The sequence below is a fragment of the Lontra canadensis genome, unplaced genomic scaffold (genome assembly GCF_010015895.1).
Source record: "Lontra canadensis isolate GAN:19392208 unplaced genomic scaffold, GSC_riverotter_1.0 scaffold211, whole genome shotgun sequence".
NCBI classification, from domain to species: Eukaryota; Metazoa; Chordata; class Mammalia; order Carnivora; family Mustelidae; genus Lontra; species Lontra canadensis.
Genome location: NW_022631205.1, coordinates 665,041 through 681,491, shown reverse-complemented (window position 1 = coordinate 681,491; position 16,451 = coordinate 665,041).

The window sequence follows — 16,451 nt, the reverse complement described above, 5'->3', positions numbered from 1 at the left end:
AAACAGAAGGGCATGGAGTTCAGAGACAAGGAGAGTCTTTCGAGGTACGCAGCTTGGATTTGAATCTGAGCTCTGTCATTTACTACCGATGAACTTGACCCCACTTAACCACAACTAATCCCTCTTTCCATGCTATAAAAGTGGATAAGAATACCTGAGTCATTGGGCTGCTATGAGGTTAAATGAGATAAGGCATGAAAAGGCTGAACCATAATTGATCCTCAGTAAATACTGCTTTTCCTTCTATGTGGTTCACGCCAAAAGAACAAAAACAAAAGCAAAAACACAAAAATTCACCTTGGAATTTTCATAGGAGAGGTATCTCAAAAAAAAAAAAATAAAAAAAAAATAAAATAAAAATCAAGCAACAACTATAAAATTGAACTATTCCTGAGGTTCTAAATGGAGCACAACAACAATTCAGAAAGAGAGAGGACAGCTCCTTGGGCTTTGCTCAGCATCTCTGAATTACGATCACCACAATCATGCCTGATCTCAGCTGCAGAATGAAAGGGTCAGGACTTTAGGAGTAAATATACAAATTATTGCTTACTTTATTTAAGCAGTTCGTTGAAATTTAGTAAAGCATTAATAATGCAAATAGTGAGGGGTAATCTGAATTTTGCCTATTTCTGTGTCAGTCTGAGTCTCCCAGGGCAGCAGAATTGGTTGCAGACTGGGTTGAGGGACTTCACTGGTGGAAGCAGTTGTGACCGAAAATCCCAGCTTGTTAGGAAGTGTTAGGTTCATATTCTGAGGGGAGGACAAAAAGGGAAGAGGGTCAACTAAGAGATTCACAGTTTCTAGCACATCTGAGAGTCCAGACACCATCTCCACACTTTATACACATTTGAAATTAATCCTAAGTAGGCGTCTGGTACACAAAGTTAGCATACCATTTAGCAGATAAGCAAAAAGAAGATCAGAAAACCGAGTATGTTTTTAAAAATGGCCAGACAGGGGCTCCTGGGTGCGAAGTGGTTAAGCTTCTGCCTTCAGCTCAGGTCATGATGCCAGGATCCTGGGATCGAGCCCTGCTTCAGGCTCCTTGCTTGGTGGGGAGCCTGCTTCTTCCTCTCCCACTCCCCCTGTTTGTGTTCCCTCTCTTACTGTGTCTCTCTCTGTCAAATAAATAAAATCTTAAAAAAAAAAATGGCTTGACAAAAGAATGTCTAGAACTCATCTTTAAACCTTCAGAGGAGATTGGATTATTGATTTTCTGTTCTATTTAAATAATTCATTCGAGAATTTATGTGATACCCTTTTTCTTGGCATAAGAAGAAACTGAGGCCAGTAGCAATTCCTATATCCTTTCAGTTAAAGCCTCAGTGAAGAATTTTTAAAAGTCCTAACTCTATGTTTCCCTCTGACAGGTTGTCTGACCTTGGGAAATCTATTCCTACATAACTATGGCCTTGTTCTTTTTAACATTTTCTTTATTTAAAAATAAAATTTTATTTATTTATATTTTTTATTTATTTAGCCAATATTATTATTAAATTTTTATTTTTTTTAATATTTTTATTTATTTAGCCACTGGGTGGCTCAGTGGGTTTCAAGCCTCTCCGCCTTTGGCTCGGGTCATGATCCCAGGGTCCTGGGATCAAGCCCCTCATCGGGCTCTCTGCTTGGCAGGGAGCCTGCTTCCTCTTCTCTCTCTCTGCCTGCCTCTCTGCCTACTTGTGATCTCTGTCAAATGAATAAATAAAATCTTTAAAAAATATATATATATAAAATATTATATAATACATATAAAATAATAAAATATAAAAATAAATAAATATAAGTAAATATATATTATATTTAAATATTTAAAGTATTTATAGGTCCTGACCAAGAAACTGAAGTGATAGTATACTTTTAAGTAGATAAAACAGATACCTTTTTTTCCCCCTTCAGGATCACCGGAAAACTAAATATTTTTTGAAACTCAAAAAAGTACAGCTACGACATTCAATGATTTTCCATCTCCATGCTGCCTCCAAACTTCCTGATTCCAGCTGGGATTGTGATCAAAAATGCAAAAACATATGTAGAGAAGTTATTCTTGTGGAACATCTGACCGGAAGCCGGAAATGCAAGATATCTCATGGGACTGCCTATTATCAAAATATACCCAGTCCCGCCCTGCAAAGACAAGAGGATTTGTGCATCACCCAGATAAAGAGAACCATGGAGGATTCTGGTACAGATACATCTCTGTGAAACGCCCGCAGACAGAAATGCCCCTCATTAGTTCCAGCTCTGGCCTATTGGTATATCCCTGTGTGACCTTGCAAAGCCACACTTAACCTCTGCCAGCCTCATTTAAACACATCTACAAAACAAATCTTAATAATAATCACTTGAGGGGCTCCTGGGTGGCTCAGTGGGTTAAAGCCTCTGCCTTCGGCTCAGGTCATGGTCCCAGGGTCCTGGGATCGAGCCCCACATCGGGGTCTCTGCTCAGCAGGGAGCCTGCTTCCTCCTCTCTCTCTGCCTGCCTCTCTGCCTACTTGTGATCTCTGTCTGTCAATAAATAAATAAACTCCTAAAAAAAAAAAATCACTTGAAAGCGCATATCCTTTAAAATGTTTTCTCTGTAGGAAAACTCCTATCATTATTATCCAGTGATCTATGGAGGATACGCACTCAAGAGTAGTAACTGCAAAAGATTGCCATATTAACTTACTCCCTCCCTATGCATAAAAGAAAACCAACTTCTCTCTTTTCCTTTAAAATCAAGCATTTCATTTTTCCTGTAAGTCTTCAAAATATTTATTTGGGCATTTCCAATAAAATTAAATTTCAGAACAACATTTATTCATCCTAGTCATAGGGTGATTTTCTCTGCTTCTTCTTCGTCTTCGTCTTCTTCTTCTTTAATTAGAATAAAGAGAAGACAAACACTCTTCAAGAATTCAAGCCTGGTATTCTAAACCCATCCATCATTAAATCATTGGCACACAGCAGGCAACTGGAAAAAGGATACCTTTTAACCTCAACGGGCATAAATGTGTATATTTATTTTTAAGAAGTGGAATATAAACAGACATGCTGAGAGCCAAGTGTTTTATGAATAAAAAAAGATTCCATACACACACACACACACACACACACACACACACACATAAAACTTTCCCCAATGGGCCACCGAGGATTTATGTGGATGTGAACTCTATTTACTGTTAGTATTAAGGAAATAGTGGCTTTTTAACAAGTTACTCATGCCTGGAAAAAATCCCAGCTTTGCAACTTATCCAAGATCCTTTGCCAACTGTCCGTGGGAATCACAGGGATGGGAAAAGTTCAAATTTGTTTTAAAAGGACTTGCTTAATGGAAAATTAAAAAAAAAAAAAAAAAGTAGAAGAAAACCAGCAACCCACTGCGCTAATCTTTTGGTTAAATAAGAGAATCAAGCATGACTTGGTTGCTTTTGTTTTTTTTAGTATTATTTTAAGAAAAGGAAAAAAAAATTAAAATTTTCCATTTTTATGTTACCCATAAAGTCACATTTAGGGCTTTTATTGAGTTAGCCAAGGGCATGATGACTTGCTGGCTTTGGTGAACCTAAAATTGTATCAAAAGAGGCAGGAGGGCCATCGGTCAGTGTCATTAAATGAGAGATTTGGCTCCTTATCTTCTGTCATTTTCTTAAAGCTCTTTTATTTTCTATTCCACTCAAACAGCAAAGTCTGGTTACATTGTTGCTGTCAATTTCAAAACTGCAAAGGGACTAAAAAAGCCAACCTTAAAAGCAATGGAATGCACAGTTAAAAATGGCAACAATTCTATTTTCTAGCACCTAAGGGGTGCCAGGCCCTGTTCCAAGGGCTCTTAAATCTTTAGAACCTTATCAAATAGGCAACTTTCTTTTTTTATTATTCTCCTTTTTCAGATGTGGAAACTGAGGCCCAGGGAGATTAAATAACTTTCCTGCATCACACAGATTCTAAGGGACAAAGGTGGGGTGGGAACTCTGAAGGCTTAGATGCTGCTTCTTTTTTTTTTTTAAGATTTTATTTATTTATTTATTTATTTATTTATTTATTTATTTATTTGACAGAGAGAGTGAGAGGCAGCGAGCACAAGCAGGGAAGAGGGGCAGAGGGAGAGGGAGAAGCAGACTCCCCACTGAGCAGGGAGCCCGACACGGAGCTCCATTCCAGGACCCTGGGATTATGACCTGAACTGAAGACAGACACCTGACCACTGAGCCACCCAGGTGCCCCCAGGCTGGGGTTCTTGCTTCTTACCTTTAAGCTGTGCTGCCTTGGAGAAAGTACATTTCCTGAATTCTTTTACCAAGAGCTTTTACTAGAATGTGTCACAAATGAATGTGGTTCTCTTCTGATAGGACAGAAACTGCTTTCCATACAACAGGGAACGGGAAAATTAAAGCTTTGCTTTTGCATTTTTGATAAAACAGTTGTGAAAGTTAACTTAGAGTCCCCCACCCAAGATGTGGGCTTATTCTCGTTTTAATCTTCAAAAGGACACTGGGTGAGAGCCTCAGAGGTAACCAGGCTCCTATCTAGAGATAGTTCTTATCTAAGAAACAAACAAAAGACCAATGCTTATTCCCAATCAAAATAAACCTAGGTAGTTTACTGCCTAGAAAAGTAAGGTGGTAAAAGGAAAACTCTTAAGTATTTTCTAATTCAATCAAATTATTAATAATTCTTAAGGAAAATAGTTCTTCTGGGTAGACATTTGATTAAAAAGAGTGTTTTACTGTCTTAATATTTATATCTTTAAATAGGACTAGTTGAGGATGTTCTAGAGATTCTGCCCATCATTCCTTTTAAATATTCACACTTTTACAGAAAAATAGTACTTTGGGTTCCTTCCCCCGACCCTGCATTTATATTCCTTGATTTTTTTTTTCAGAGTTTAATATCGAGGTGATTGCTTTTACTTGTATGATTGGGAAACACTGCCAGTCCAGATCTAAATATTTTCATATACAACAACAACAACAAAATTGTGCTCTGCTAAGCTCTGTTGATTTATAGAGCTTCAAAAAATGGATTTCAGATGCAATTTTGCCAAGCTGTAAACCAACAAGTCTTAATTTAAATTTTTCCTGACAGGAGCGCTAATTCTTCATCTGAGATAAAGTATTTTAGTATTTTCACACTCATAAAATAAGGTTTATAAATTGCATTCAAGCTGGTATTATTTGTACTATGGCTTTTTTTAATACCTTGATATGCGACATAAGCATACAATATTTTCACGGGGTAGAGTCCCATCAGAATGACTAGGACAAAGTTTATGTCACTGATTCTAGTTATAATTTTTATAGTAAAAATACTAACTAGTCAGCATTATTTTATACCAGAGTTCAGGATGCAACTTCAAGTTATAAAAAGAAGTCGAACTTTCTAATTGCTATCAAGGAACATCTGTAAGGACTATCCAATTCACAGAAGTAACAAGCATGTACTTACCTTTTTAAAATGTGAAATTAACAATAATGTCTCCTACAGTCAAGAAGGATCTCATGTATGACACTTGATTGCTTTACAGGCTGCTGTTAAAATACACATAATAAAGATGGCATTTCCAATCAATCAAATGAGAAAGATTGTATTATCTGCTATATCGTTTTAAACTGAATGTCTCTCATTGGGCCAAAAATAAAGTTAGATTTCTCCTTTGCATCATTTACCAAAATATATCCCAGATATATTAAAATTTAAATGAAGAGAGGAGAAAGAAAAGGAGAAATAAATCAATAATTATTTTCACTCCATTAACATGTAAGGCCTCCATATGTTTAGTTAAAATTATCACTAGGGTAAGTCTTTTCTAAGCAAGACACCAAAGGAGCAATGATTGATAGGGATCATTATATTAGAAAAAAAAAATGTCTTGAGTTAAATGATCACTATAAGCACATATAAGGCAAACAAAAACTTTCAAAATATTTAACTCATCAAAAAATATTTTTTGTAAATGGAATGTTCTTATAATCCAGTATAATCTTAAAATGACCCGCACCTTGACAGAAAAATTCGTCAGCATATTCATGAGTAGAAATAAAATTTTACAAGTAAAAATAATGTGAATTAAGATAATTTGTTACAGGTTTCACTTTCTGAGATTGGCATTATTTAGTATAGTGAGTGATACATTGTGTGTGCTGGTACAAAGTGATGTAGGCCTTCTGGAGGACAATAGCCTTGAATCTAGAAATTTCACTTCTTAGAATTTATCCTGTGGGGAAAAAATTAGGGATATCCTCTAAAACATCAGTAGCCATTACAATAGCATTTTTAGTAGCAAAAGTCTGAAAACAACCTAGATTTATAGAAATATTAACTTATTTGAAGAAAACATAGACCCATGTGGTAAAATATCCACACATAAAAGTATATTTTGGTCAAAAAGTCTACTCAGTGGCAATGAAGAGTTATCCATGTTACAACATTATTGTTGTAAAACAATATAAATATCAATATCAATAAATATAAATATATTGTTGTAAAACAATATAAATAAGGTGATTTCACATTTGTGTGTATATGCGTTGTATGTAAGGAGATCATTCTCACATGCATACAAACGGGAGAAACAAAATTGAATCCTTCCATTTTTTTCCCCTTCTCTTCCTTTCTTTCATTTTTTTGAACTTTCTATTTTTCCTCACATGATTACATATTGCCTTTGTATTTTTGAAAGATTTTTAATGTAATTGTTCACTATATTCTAGAGCTGAGTATCTCAATCCTGTAAAAGGTCATTAGGGATTTACATTTTTTATCATCTCTCTTGATCAAACTTCAGAAAACTCATGGGAACTCCATTGGATCCTACACACCAGTATTTTTTCTGTCTTTAGTAAAAGTCTTAGAGCAATTTTATATCATATAAATAACAATTGGAGATACATGCAGATGAATGGCAAGAGTCAACTTTAGCTTCTGAGCTCTGGGAAATCCGAAACAATGGTACTTTTAATGACGGAAGTGACATTTATATGAAAACCCAAGGCAATCATTAAATTATCAACTACTTCTTTTTGAGGTTTTTCTTTAGAAGGTCACAATATTATTTTAACCAAGGTTAGCTTTTTTTCCCCTAGCTTTATATTGTTAGTGTGGAAAGTAATTTAAACTTTATGGTCCATTTGAAGCAAGATTATTTACATCTGTGTGGCAATGTCTGTGTGTGTGCATGTAATTTATACCCCACTGCTTTTACTTCTGAAATGCCTCCTCCTTGCTTGAATTTATTTCCATTGTAAACTTGCTACTTTTCACTTCAGTTTGTTAGAAATTTGAAAATGTCTCTTAAACATTTTCTAACTGGGGACTAACAGAAGTTTTACGTGTGTGTTTATTTTGTGCTGTGCCTTTTCCTTTGTGTTTCAGTGTTTGAAACTTGGTGATTTTAGGTGGAAAAAGAACAAGTCCACAGTGAGGATATGAGATTAGGTAGGTTCTAATTAATTCACTTAAACATTCATTTAGAAAATCCTACCAAAAATATCATGATGGACGATACATTGGCAAAGAATTTCAAAATTCTTTTGAAAAAGTCTATTTTTAATTAATAAGGCGGCCAGATATTTAGGACTGAAATGAGAGCTTCATATCTTTAATACAAATTAGAAGCCCTTCAAATTAATTTTAATTCCAGAACCTCGACTTCTAGAATTCAGCTTATCATACTCTGTTACAAGGGGAAATTTTCCCTGAGGGGCTAAAATTGCATGCTGAACCAGAGTCATATTCCCAAACCTAACACCATTTAAAGATCCCTGATACTATTCGAGAAAAGGGATGTCTGTGACAGCCTGTTTGCTGGGCTCACAGCATCCTGTCTGCATGTCTCCTGACAAAATTGTGTGTCATTTCCTGTGAGCCGAAGTGTGGAACCATGAAAGATTTTTGAAAATGCTTTCCATCTTTAGTGTCTGTGATTATGCAATACGATTGTCTGAGGAAGAATTTTAAACTAGAACTTCAGGTCTTCAGGGATTCACCATATGATCTAAAAACCTCCCCACCCTTCCGTCCTACCCCATCATGAGTTTCTCTGTCTCTACGCGATGACCTCCATCGAGGAGATGTGAACATTATCGTGGTAGGTCTTTATTTCTTTAATTTTCACATTCCTAATTTTTTCCAAAGTTATAAAATGTCTTAATTCTCTGTTCCTCCAAGTTTTTCTGGGACCATGCCGTAGATTTCAATTTTACTCAATCATGAAATTTCCCTTGCAAGTGCTCTCTTTACCTTTTCTTCTTCTTTCAAATAAATAAAAGGGGAAAAAGGCTAACCATTCAAAAGGGAAGTTGAGGTAAATTCTAATACTCAAAGAAATTTGGGGGAACAACAACCAAAAAGAATAAAAGTTTTCTCGCTCTCTTCCCACCACAACTCTTGAAGAAAGGGAATTTAATCAGAGCTGTAGTGATCCCCATCAGAGGTCATCTTGCCTTCCATTTGGAAGGAGAAGATGAAGTGGAGTGGCTTGGACAGAAAAATGACCAAGAGCAGGGGTGCGGGGTGGCGGGCTCGGTGAAAAACTCCCTCTGCAGAAATAATAAATGATGCCGTCCCTGCTGTTTGGTTTTAGACAAAATTCATTCTCGAAGAAATCTCTCTTTTATTCTTTGAAGTGACGCCTGCTCCAGGTAAGCAGACACCTTAGCCTAAATAAGCTTGGCGAGGAGCCCCTAATTATTGGCCCTTTTTTTGGTCATAAACGTAAGAGACTCACGGCTTTACGCAGTTGGTTGTTATGGACGACTGAATCAGGTGGAATTTCCCCAGAAAAGGTGAAGAACAAAATAGAACGGAGTCCTTAAAGCAGGGAACATTCATCGTTCTGTCATGGAGAAGTCATGTCTTAATGTTCTTGTATTAAGGGCATGTGAGTGTATTTTATATAAACACTCCTGGTTCAGCTGCCATCTTGGGTTCTGAATCAGAATTTTTCTCCACGTCTGATTCAAACCCACGACTGCATTGGTTGGTGTGAATTTTTAAAAAGCAGAACCATTGTTCTTGCCTCCTCCCTGTTACTTAGAACTGTACAGTCCCATTTCCATAGGAGGATTTCTTAAATGAAACCATCTAGCGTTCTGTTTTCTGGACTAAGTTCTAACAGCCATTTCATTATTTGGGGGAGAGAGAGAGGTTTCCAAAATAGAGGCAGTGGGCCAGGGTGGGGGGAGGAGGGGAGAAGCTATGGCTCTGCAAATCCATTTGCAAGACGTTATGATTAAAATTGATATAATGCCTCTCTGTACCCAATTTGGCACCTGTTGAATTGTTGTACTTACCCATTAGCACTCCATTTAATATCAGAAAGCAGTTAATAAATTCTTTCTTCCTGTGCAGGAAATTGACTAAAAGACACAAAATTAGCTTTTAAATTTTAAAGAATTGAGATCTGTACAGCTGACTTTTGCCTTTATTCAGTTACCCTGAGAAGGAGCTCTGGACCTTGTTCTTTATACAGCCAGACCCTGTTAGAAGCTCAGACCTCAGACTTTGCTCCTGAAAGACACGATATCTGTCTTTTCTCAGATCTTCCCTCCAGCGGTTCTCAGGAAAGATCGCAGGCTGGGGGATTGTCTAGGCCTCAGGCCCCAGAGGCCGGAGAGGTCAGGCTTTTGTCCTGGGATGTTGCTTGGACTTCTTTACATTCTTTGTCTGATAAAAGATAGTTTTGGCGTTTTGCTCCATCCATCCTCTACCCCCAACTGTATGCACAAAAGCATACCCTCCCAAAAGGGGATAAACCAAAGAGGGACATCTTTATGGCTTCCATGGAGATTTTATATGGCTATTTTGAATTTAAGAAACAAAAAGGCAAATTGTCCGGGAAACATAATGTGAGGGTTTTGATTCTTTGCAACAAAATTCGAATGTGAGAAAACTATGTATCTGGAAAGATAAAAATAGAACCTCTGCATCGATAAAGCTCAAAAAAGAAGAACTTGGGAAACTTTTTAATCAGATTCACTTTATGCATGTTCACTAGACTATTGTGGTCGGCAACTGTGTCAATTATATCTCAATTTAAAAAAGAATTGATTTAATTTTAACTGGATGCTTCACATGTTGAGCACAGAGAAAAAAAAATCTGAAATAAAATATATCAAAACATTTTTCAAAAATAAAATAAAAAAAATAAGACCCACAGAAGTCTCTTGAATTGATGTTGTAGACACTAAGGAAAAAACTGCCAGTGTCTTGAAGGAAAATGTTAGGGTGGTAGTGGGCTTTTGTGGCTTGTTCGTTTGTTGTTGTATCACAGTTTATCATGCATTTATTTATGATGACTGTTTGGTTCACAAGAAGAGAGAAATATTTATTATTCTTGTAGGATCCAAAGGAAGGGCTGAAGTCTTTGTCTTCGCTATCACATCCTTCCCCCAAACTTTGGTAAAGCATGCATCTGATTAGAAAGGCCAAGAGAACAAGTCAATGTTGTTGTTGTTATTGTTTCTGCAATATGCGACGCGGGGGTTGGGGGGGGAGGGTCCAGGGAGCAGTTCTCATCATTTTCTCCTGTCCTTTCAGTGGTAGTGGAGATCTACAAATACACCCACATCTACTTTAGAACAAGAGGACTTTTACCTCCTGAACAAGAATGTCCCATTATCATCGGAGACACCCATAAATTGTGGAAATGCCTCAAAAAAGAAGGGCAGGTGTTTAAGCTCTCCTCAATGCAGCCTTTGTCTATCTATTGAGTATCTGTGTATTCAGCTTCTGAAAATTAAAGAAGGGAGAGCGAGAGAATAGATGTAGGTTGGAAGTTAAAAAAAATAATAACAAATTAAATTAAATTAAAAACATGCATTTTCATTTTAGCTCCATCCATTTCTACTGCATCATCTTAAGCCTTTTAGTGGAAAAACAACTGTCCCCAGAAATTAATGATTTCCACCTCCACCACCCTGAGGATATTTCTTCTGACATCATGGTCATGCATGCATAAGAAAATTAAATTTCTCTTCAGTAAAGAAAATAGGTTTTTCAAATATTTAAGAATAATCCATTACCATCCATTGTCCCCAAATCCTTGACCTCATTGCCTTAAATGGTTCCAGCATGGAGTCGTATTTTTGTATCTTATTCCTTTGCTTTGGTGTTTCAATTCCATTTGTTCAAACTGACTTTTTTTTTTTTTTAATAAAGTAATGGGAAGTGCTACTTTCCAAAGCTGGAACCACTTATTAAGCTTCCAATAAGCACAGCATTCTTAAAATTTTTCTGAAGTTACGGAGAAACTTACCAAAGTGTCCATTCCCTTGGGCCACGTTTCTCAGGTAATTATTATCTAGGCAGGAAAGACATTGATAGGGTAAAACCAGATCTTTGAGAATGAGTCTCCAAAGGATGTATCAGCTGCCACAGATACTTTCTATTTGCCATTAACACTGAGCCCTCTGTAGGCTTAGCATCTGATGCTTTAAAGTAAACCAAGTGTCCAGGACTGAACCATTACCTTCAACGGGCACCAATTACAGCCAGGAGTTATCATATGATACATACTTTGTCTTCTCAAGGAAATTTTGGTCTCAGTAACAGAGTGCCTTTTGGATGAGAATCTAGATGTTTCTTCAGGCATGCTCCTAATTGTTCAAATGCATCCATCATCTGGGTTTCCAATGCGCCATGACACTTCTGCCTTGGCCTGAGGACTATCAGTCATTCATCCATCCAACAGAGATACTGAGCTCCTACTTTATGTTTAACAAAATCAATATATTTATTCCACCAATAAATAATTAAAAAGTATCAACCATATGTCTTTCACTATCACAAGGAGGTATAAGATATAAAGATTCCTCTGCCTTTGTGGATGTTAGCCTGGTTGAGGAAACAAATGTTCACCCTCAAAATTATTATCCCACAATATAGTACAGTACTCTTTCCCCCATTCTGCAAAACTTTCCTCGCTTTCCTTAAGTTAAAAGAAAAATCTATTGAATGTCTATGAAATTAAACACTTCCAGGATGATCCAGGGAGGGAAAGTCTCCCAGACCCCAGAGAGCTTTCCAGAATATTCTCTTTTCTATGAACGTTGTGCTTCCCTGTGCAGCTGAAAGCAAAAACCCTGCTCTTCCTCCGGCTGGTTTGAGCTTCCTAAATGTTAAGCCTAAACTGTAAATCAATATCTCCATAATGAATGATTGCGTTTTAATGTCCTTTTAAATGTGCTTCTAAAAAGCACAGTTTCTGTGGGTTGAACATGTTTTGGAGAAGTAAGGGGACCCAGATTAGCTTGGTTTCTGGCCCAAACAGTAGGAGTTTTTCTGTTCTGTGAGGTGACCTTTGAAATAGAGGCAAGATTTGTGTCTTTCTGAAATATTTTATTTTGCCCATAGATTTAACAGGTGTACTATCCTTGAGCTTGCCTTTGACCTGTTTTCACTGTCTCCTCAGAAACACCTGTGCATCTCACACGAAGAAGTTCAATATTCCATTCAATTCTGTCTCATTCTGAAGTTGCATTTTGGCTCACTTTGCAGTGAAAAGCAGGAAGACTTGGCTACCATGATCTCTTCCAGTCAAAGGGGATTGCACAAGATTATCCTACTGCACCATCATTTTCCAGGATGCAGGGGACAGGAGCCAGGGAATGTTCTTGGGGCTTCTGTGTACTCAGGCAGGGATTCCTTGCTCTCTTGTTTTTAACCACTCAAGTACTGCCCACAGTCCACTCTAAGACTGGAGATAAATCTGAATCCAGAAAACATTGGTTTCATCACTGCCATGTTGTTGAAATCATAAAACTGCATAACCAGAGTGCAGAAAGCCAAATTTTATAAACACCCTAATGTATGGCACATGACTAAGTGATAAATCTTGACAAGATTACCAAACAAAGGGAAAATCTTCATTTGTCTTAGGGAAAGAGAAGTGCTCCCATGTGTTTGGACATCAGCATGGTCCACATGTGGCAATCATTGCATGAAAAATAAGATCACAGTAATGGCTGTTGTAAGTTACGGCCTCATTGATTAGTGTCTCACTTCCCCCCACCTCCAGCTCTCCACCTCATCACAAATAAGGAGACACACCATCTCCAAGCCTTTCAAGCGATTTCCCCAAAACCACTTTGGAATACATTTGCTCCCAGCAAGTTCCTCTACACCATCACACAGTCTTTGCTTTTTGTTTAAGGAGATCTTGAGTTTTTCTTACACACCCTTAGTGTATGTTTACTTAAGCACTAAAATTAAATACACATAATGAAGCCATCTGTGGCAAACAGAATTAATAAGTGGAATACCATATTGCTGTGAAGATGTGTATTCAACAAACATGCAATCCTCACCGTTCTCTGCGGAACTTGGCATATCTCATGTGTTGCTGAGAATATTTGAATAGGTCCCAAGTTATTTTGGTGTCTGGGGATTGCATAGTGAGGCTGGAAACCTCACCAATAAGTTCATCCCATAAAATGTTTCCAATTCCTTGGAAAAAAGTATGAGACTTTTTTTCATCATGAAACTCTAATGCACTATGCACACGTTAAGAAGTTTGAGAAACTGAAAAAAAAAATAGAAGTTTGAAAAACTGATTGAAAGACGATTATAAAATATAAAATGCCTATTGTTACTCACTCTGAAGATGATGCTTCATAGATTCCCATTCTGTTTTCCTTCCACATTAACCAGACCTGATTTAAGCTTGATTATTTTTCAAGAAATATGGGAAGGATATTCTCCCATGATGTCAGCCTGCCCCACTCCATCTATCAGAATTTCTTGGAAGAGCAAAGAAATAAAGTATGCAGCAATCATCCATGAGCTGCACCTGACTTCTATATAAATATACGAAGGATTGATTATTTATGCCATTTCTGTCAAGCCCGTGTTTGTCTTTATTTCACAAGCAAATTTCATATTATGCTGCTGATACTACAAAGCCTGCCTAAGGTAGAAAAATGGAATTTAGCCTTTGAACCTGCTGCAGAGGAGAGGTAAACTGAAGTTCAGATTCATTTCCTTCACGCCGCCCTTAGGTAAAAGAGGGCATAAGCTGATATGTATGCGGCATGGCTCCTAGTCTTAGAAAACGGGAATGGCTCTCCAGAAGGGTGGGGGTGGGGGTGTACCATATGAACCGGCTCTGGATAAACAAATGTGAGCATAACCAGAGCTGACTTTCTTCCTGCCTGCCCACTATGGCAATCCGAACACGGTGGCTCCACCGGAAGGTTTGGTTGGGGGGACTCTAGGACTACTTGTCATTTTCATGCAAATTTCACCACCAAACCATCCTTTGCTACAGCAATGGATTCTGTAAATAACACATAGAGGGGAAATCCTGCTCCTCTTACCAGCCAGTTTGTCCAGAAGCGGGCACACCATTTTTCAGATCTCATAAGCACATAGCCTGAATTTCACTATTTCCTTGAAACATGGCTTCAGTCTGCATATTTTGTGTCTATCCTCCTTCAGACACCCAGATAAAAATTCTGTCCTCTGGCTCTCTTGCTTTTTGCACCCCACAGAAAAATTCCCGTGGACACAACAGGTTATACTGAATGAAAGGGGAGCCTGCTCTGAAAACCACCCTCATCCCCTCCCGCTGGTGAAATGTCTGCCCCGCTGAGGAGTCCTCATCAGATCTCTCAATTTCTGGTTATTGATGCATGCCTCATTGTAGGGAACACTGCAAATGGTTTTTCTGTGGAGACTTTGGCTTAGGTGAAGAATTTAACATCTTTATACTTGTAACATCCTATTAGAGAATGGAAAGTGATTGCCTGGGTGGTTCAGGAGGTTAAGCTTGATTTCATTTTTTTTCTTTTTTTTTTTTTTTAAGATTTTATTCATTTATTTGAGAGAGTGAGCGAGAGAGAGAGAGAGAGAGAGAGAGAATGAGTGGTGGTAGGGGAATGTAGATAGAGAGGAAGGAACAGACTCCCAGCTGAGCAGGGAGCCTGACCATGACCTGAGCCAAAAGCAGACACTTAACGGACTGAGTCACCCAGGTGCCCCTGACTCTTGATTTCAGCTCAGGTCACGATCTCAGGGTCCTGAGATTGAACACACAGACACACCCCGACTCTCCATTCTGGGGCACCGTGCTGGACATGGAGCTTGCATACGATTCTCTCTCTCCCTCCCCTCTGCCCTGCTATCCTGTCTAAAAATAAGCAATTAAATAAGAATGAAGAATGGGAAGAGAAAGTGGAAAGCAGACACTTGATGCTCTCAACACATGCTGCACTAAGCTGAGCTCTCACACAGACTTCTGAATTTAATCCTTCAGAACCCCTTCAAAGACAATGTTCATTAACCGATGATGCAAACAAGGCTCTTAGAGACAGCCCTTGGTAGACCCTGAACTCGAATCCATGCGTGTTCAAATTCAAAGCTCTTTTCTTTCCTTCAAATGGCTTCTATTTGTTTTTAGTGATTTTTTTCTTTAGATTTTATTTATTTTTATTTGAGAATGAGAGTGAGAGAGGCCATGAGAGGGGAGAATGTCAGAGGGAGAAGCAGACTCCCCATGGAGCTGGGAGCCCAGTGCAAGACTCGAAACTGGGACTCCAGGATGATGACCTGAGCCAAGCGCAGTCACCCAACCAACTGAGCCACCCAAGCACCCTTTAGTGATTTTTTTTTTTTAAGTCATGCCTATAACTCATCATTAGAGAGTCTCCCCAGCACAGCTGAAGGCTAATTATGTAGAAAATCTACTGCAATATGACAGAATGTTCCAGTGCCAAAAGTGATATTGGCAATCGGCATACTGGGTAGAAGATCAGACAAACTGGTGAAGTTATATAAATTGATCTGTAATTGTCCTTTTCCGTGGCTTGCTTCTTGTTGTATGATCTAAATGTAAGAAAATGTATATATGGCTAAGCTCAGTGCTTGGCACCCAGAAAATACTTCCCTGCAGTTAGAGTTCCAAATGTAGCCAATGTAAACACAAGACACCTAGTTAAATTTGAATTTCAGGTAAACAAATAAATAACATTTTATGATAAATACATCCTATGTAATATTTGGGATATACTTAAACCAAAATGCCATTTCTTTAAACCCCAAATTCAAATTTAACTAGATATCCTGTATTTTACTAAGTGAGATGAGTATTAAAACCATTAGCCCAATAGGGTCATCATACTCTCTAGAGAAAGGCATCTTAGTAAATTAAGAGATTAATTGTACCAACTTTGTAGGTGGTCAGGAAGGTTGTAGGTGATTGTGCTTGTAAAGCACTTATCTATGAGAGGGAGTTAGCACAGAAAACAAAAATGTTTATTTCCCATTTGTTTAATGAGTTTACAGTCCTGGGATCCCCTAAAACTTTACTTAACTTGAGATCCATACAGCCAATCAAAGTTACCTCTGGTGTGTTCTGTATATTCCTCAGAACCAGTGAAATAGCTCAAGACTACAGGTTTTAATAACAACAAAACATGTATTAGACAGTATTTTAAATAAGCAATATGTATCAGATCATTCAATCCTCT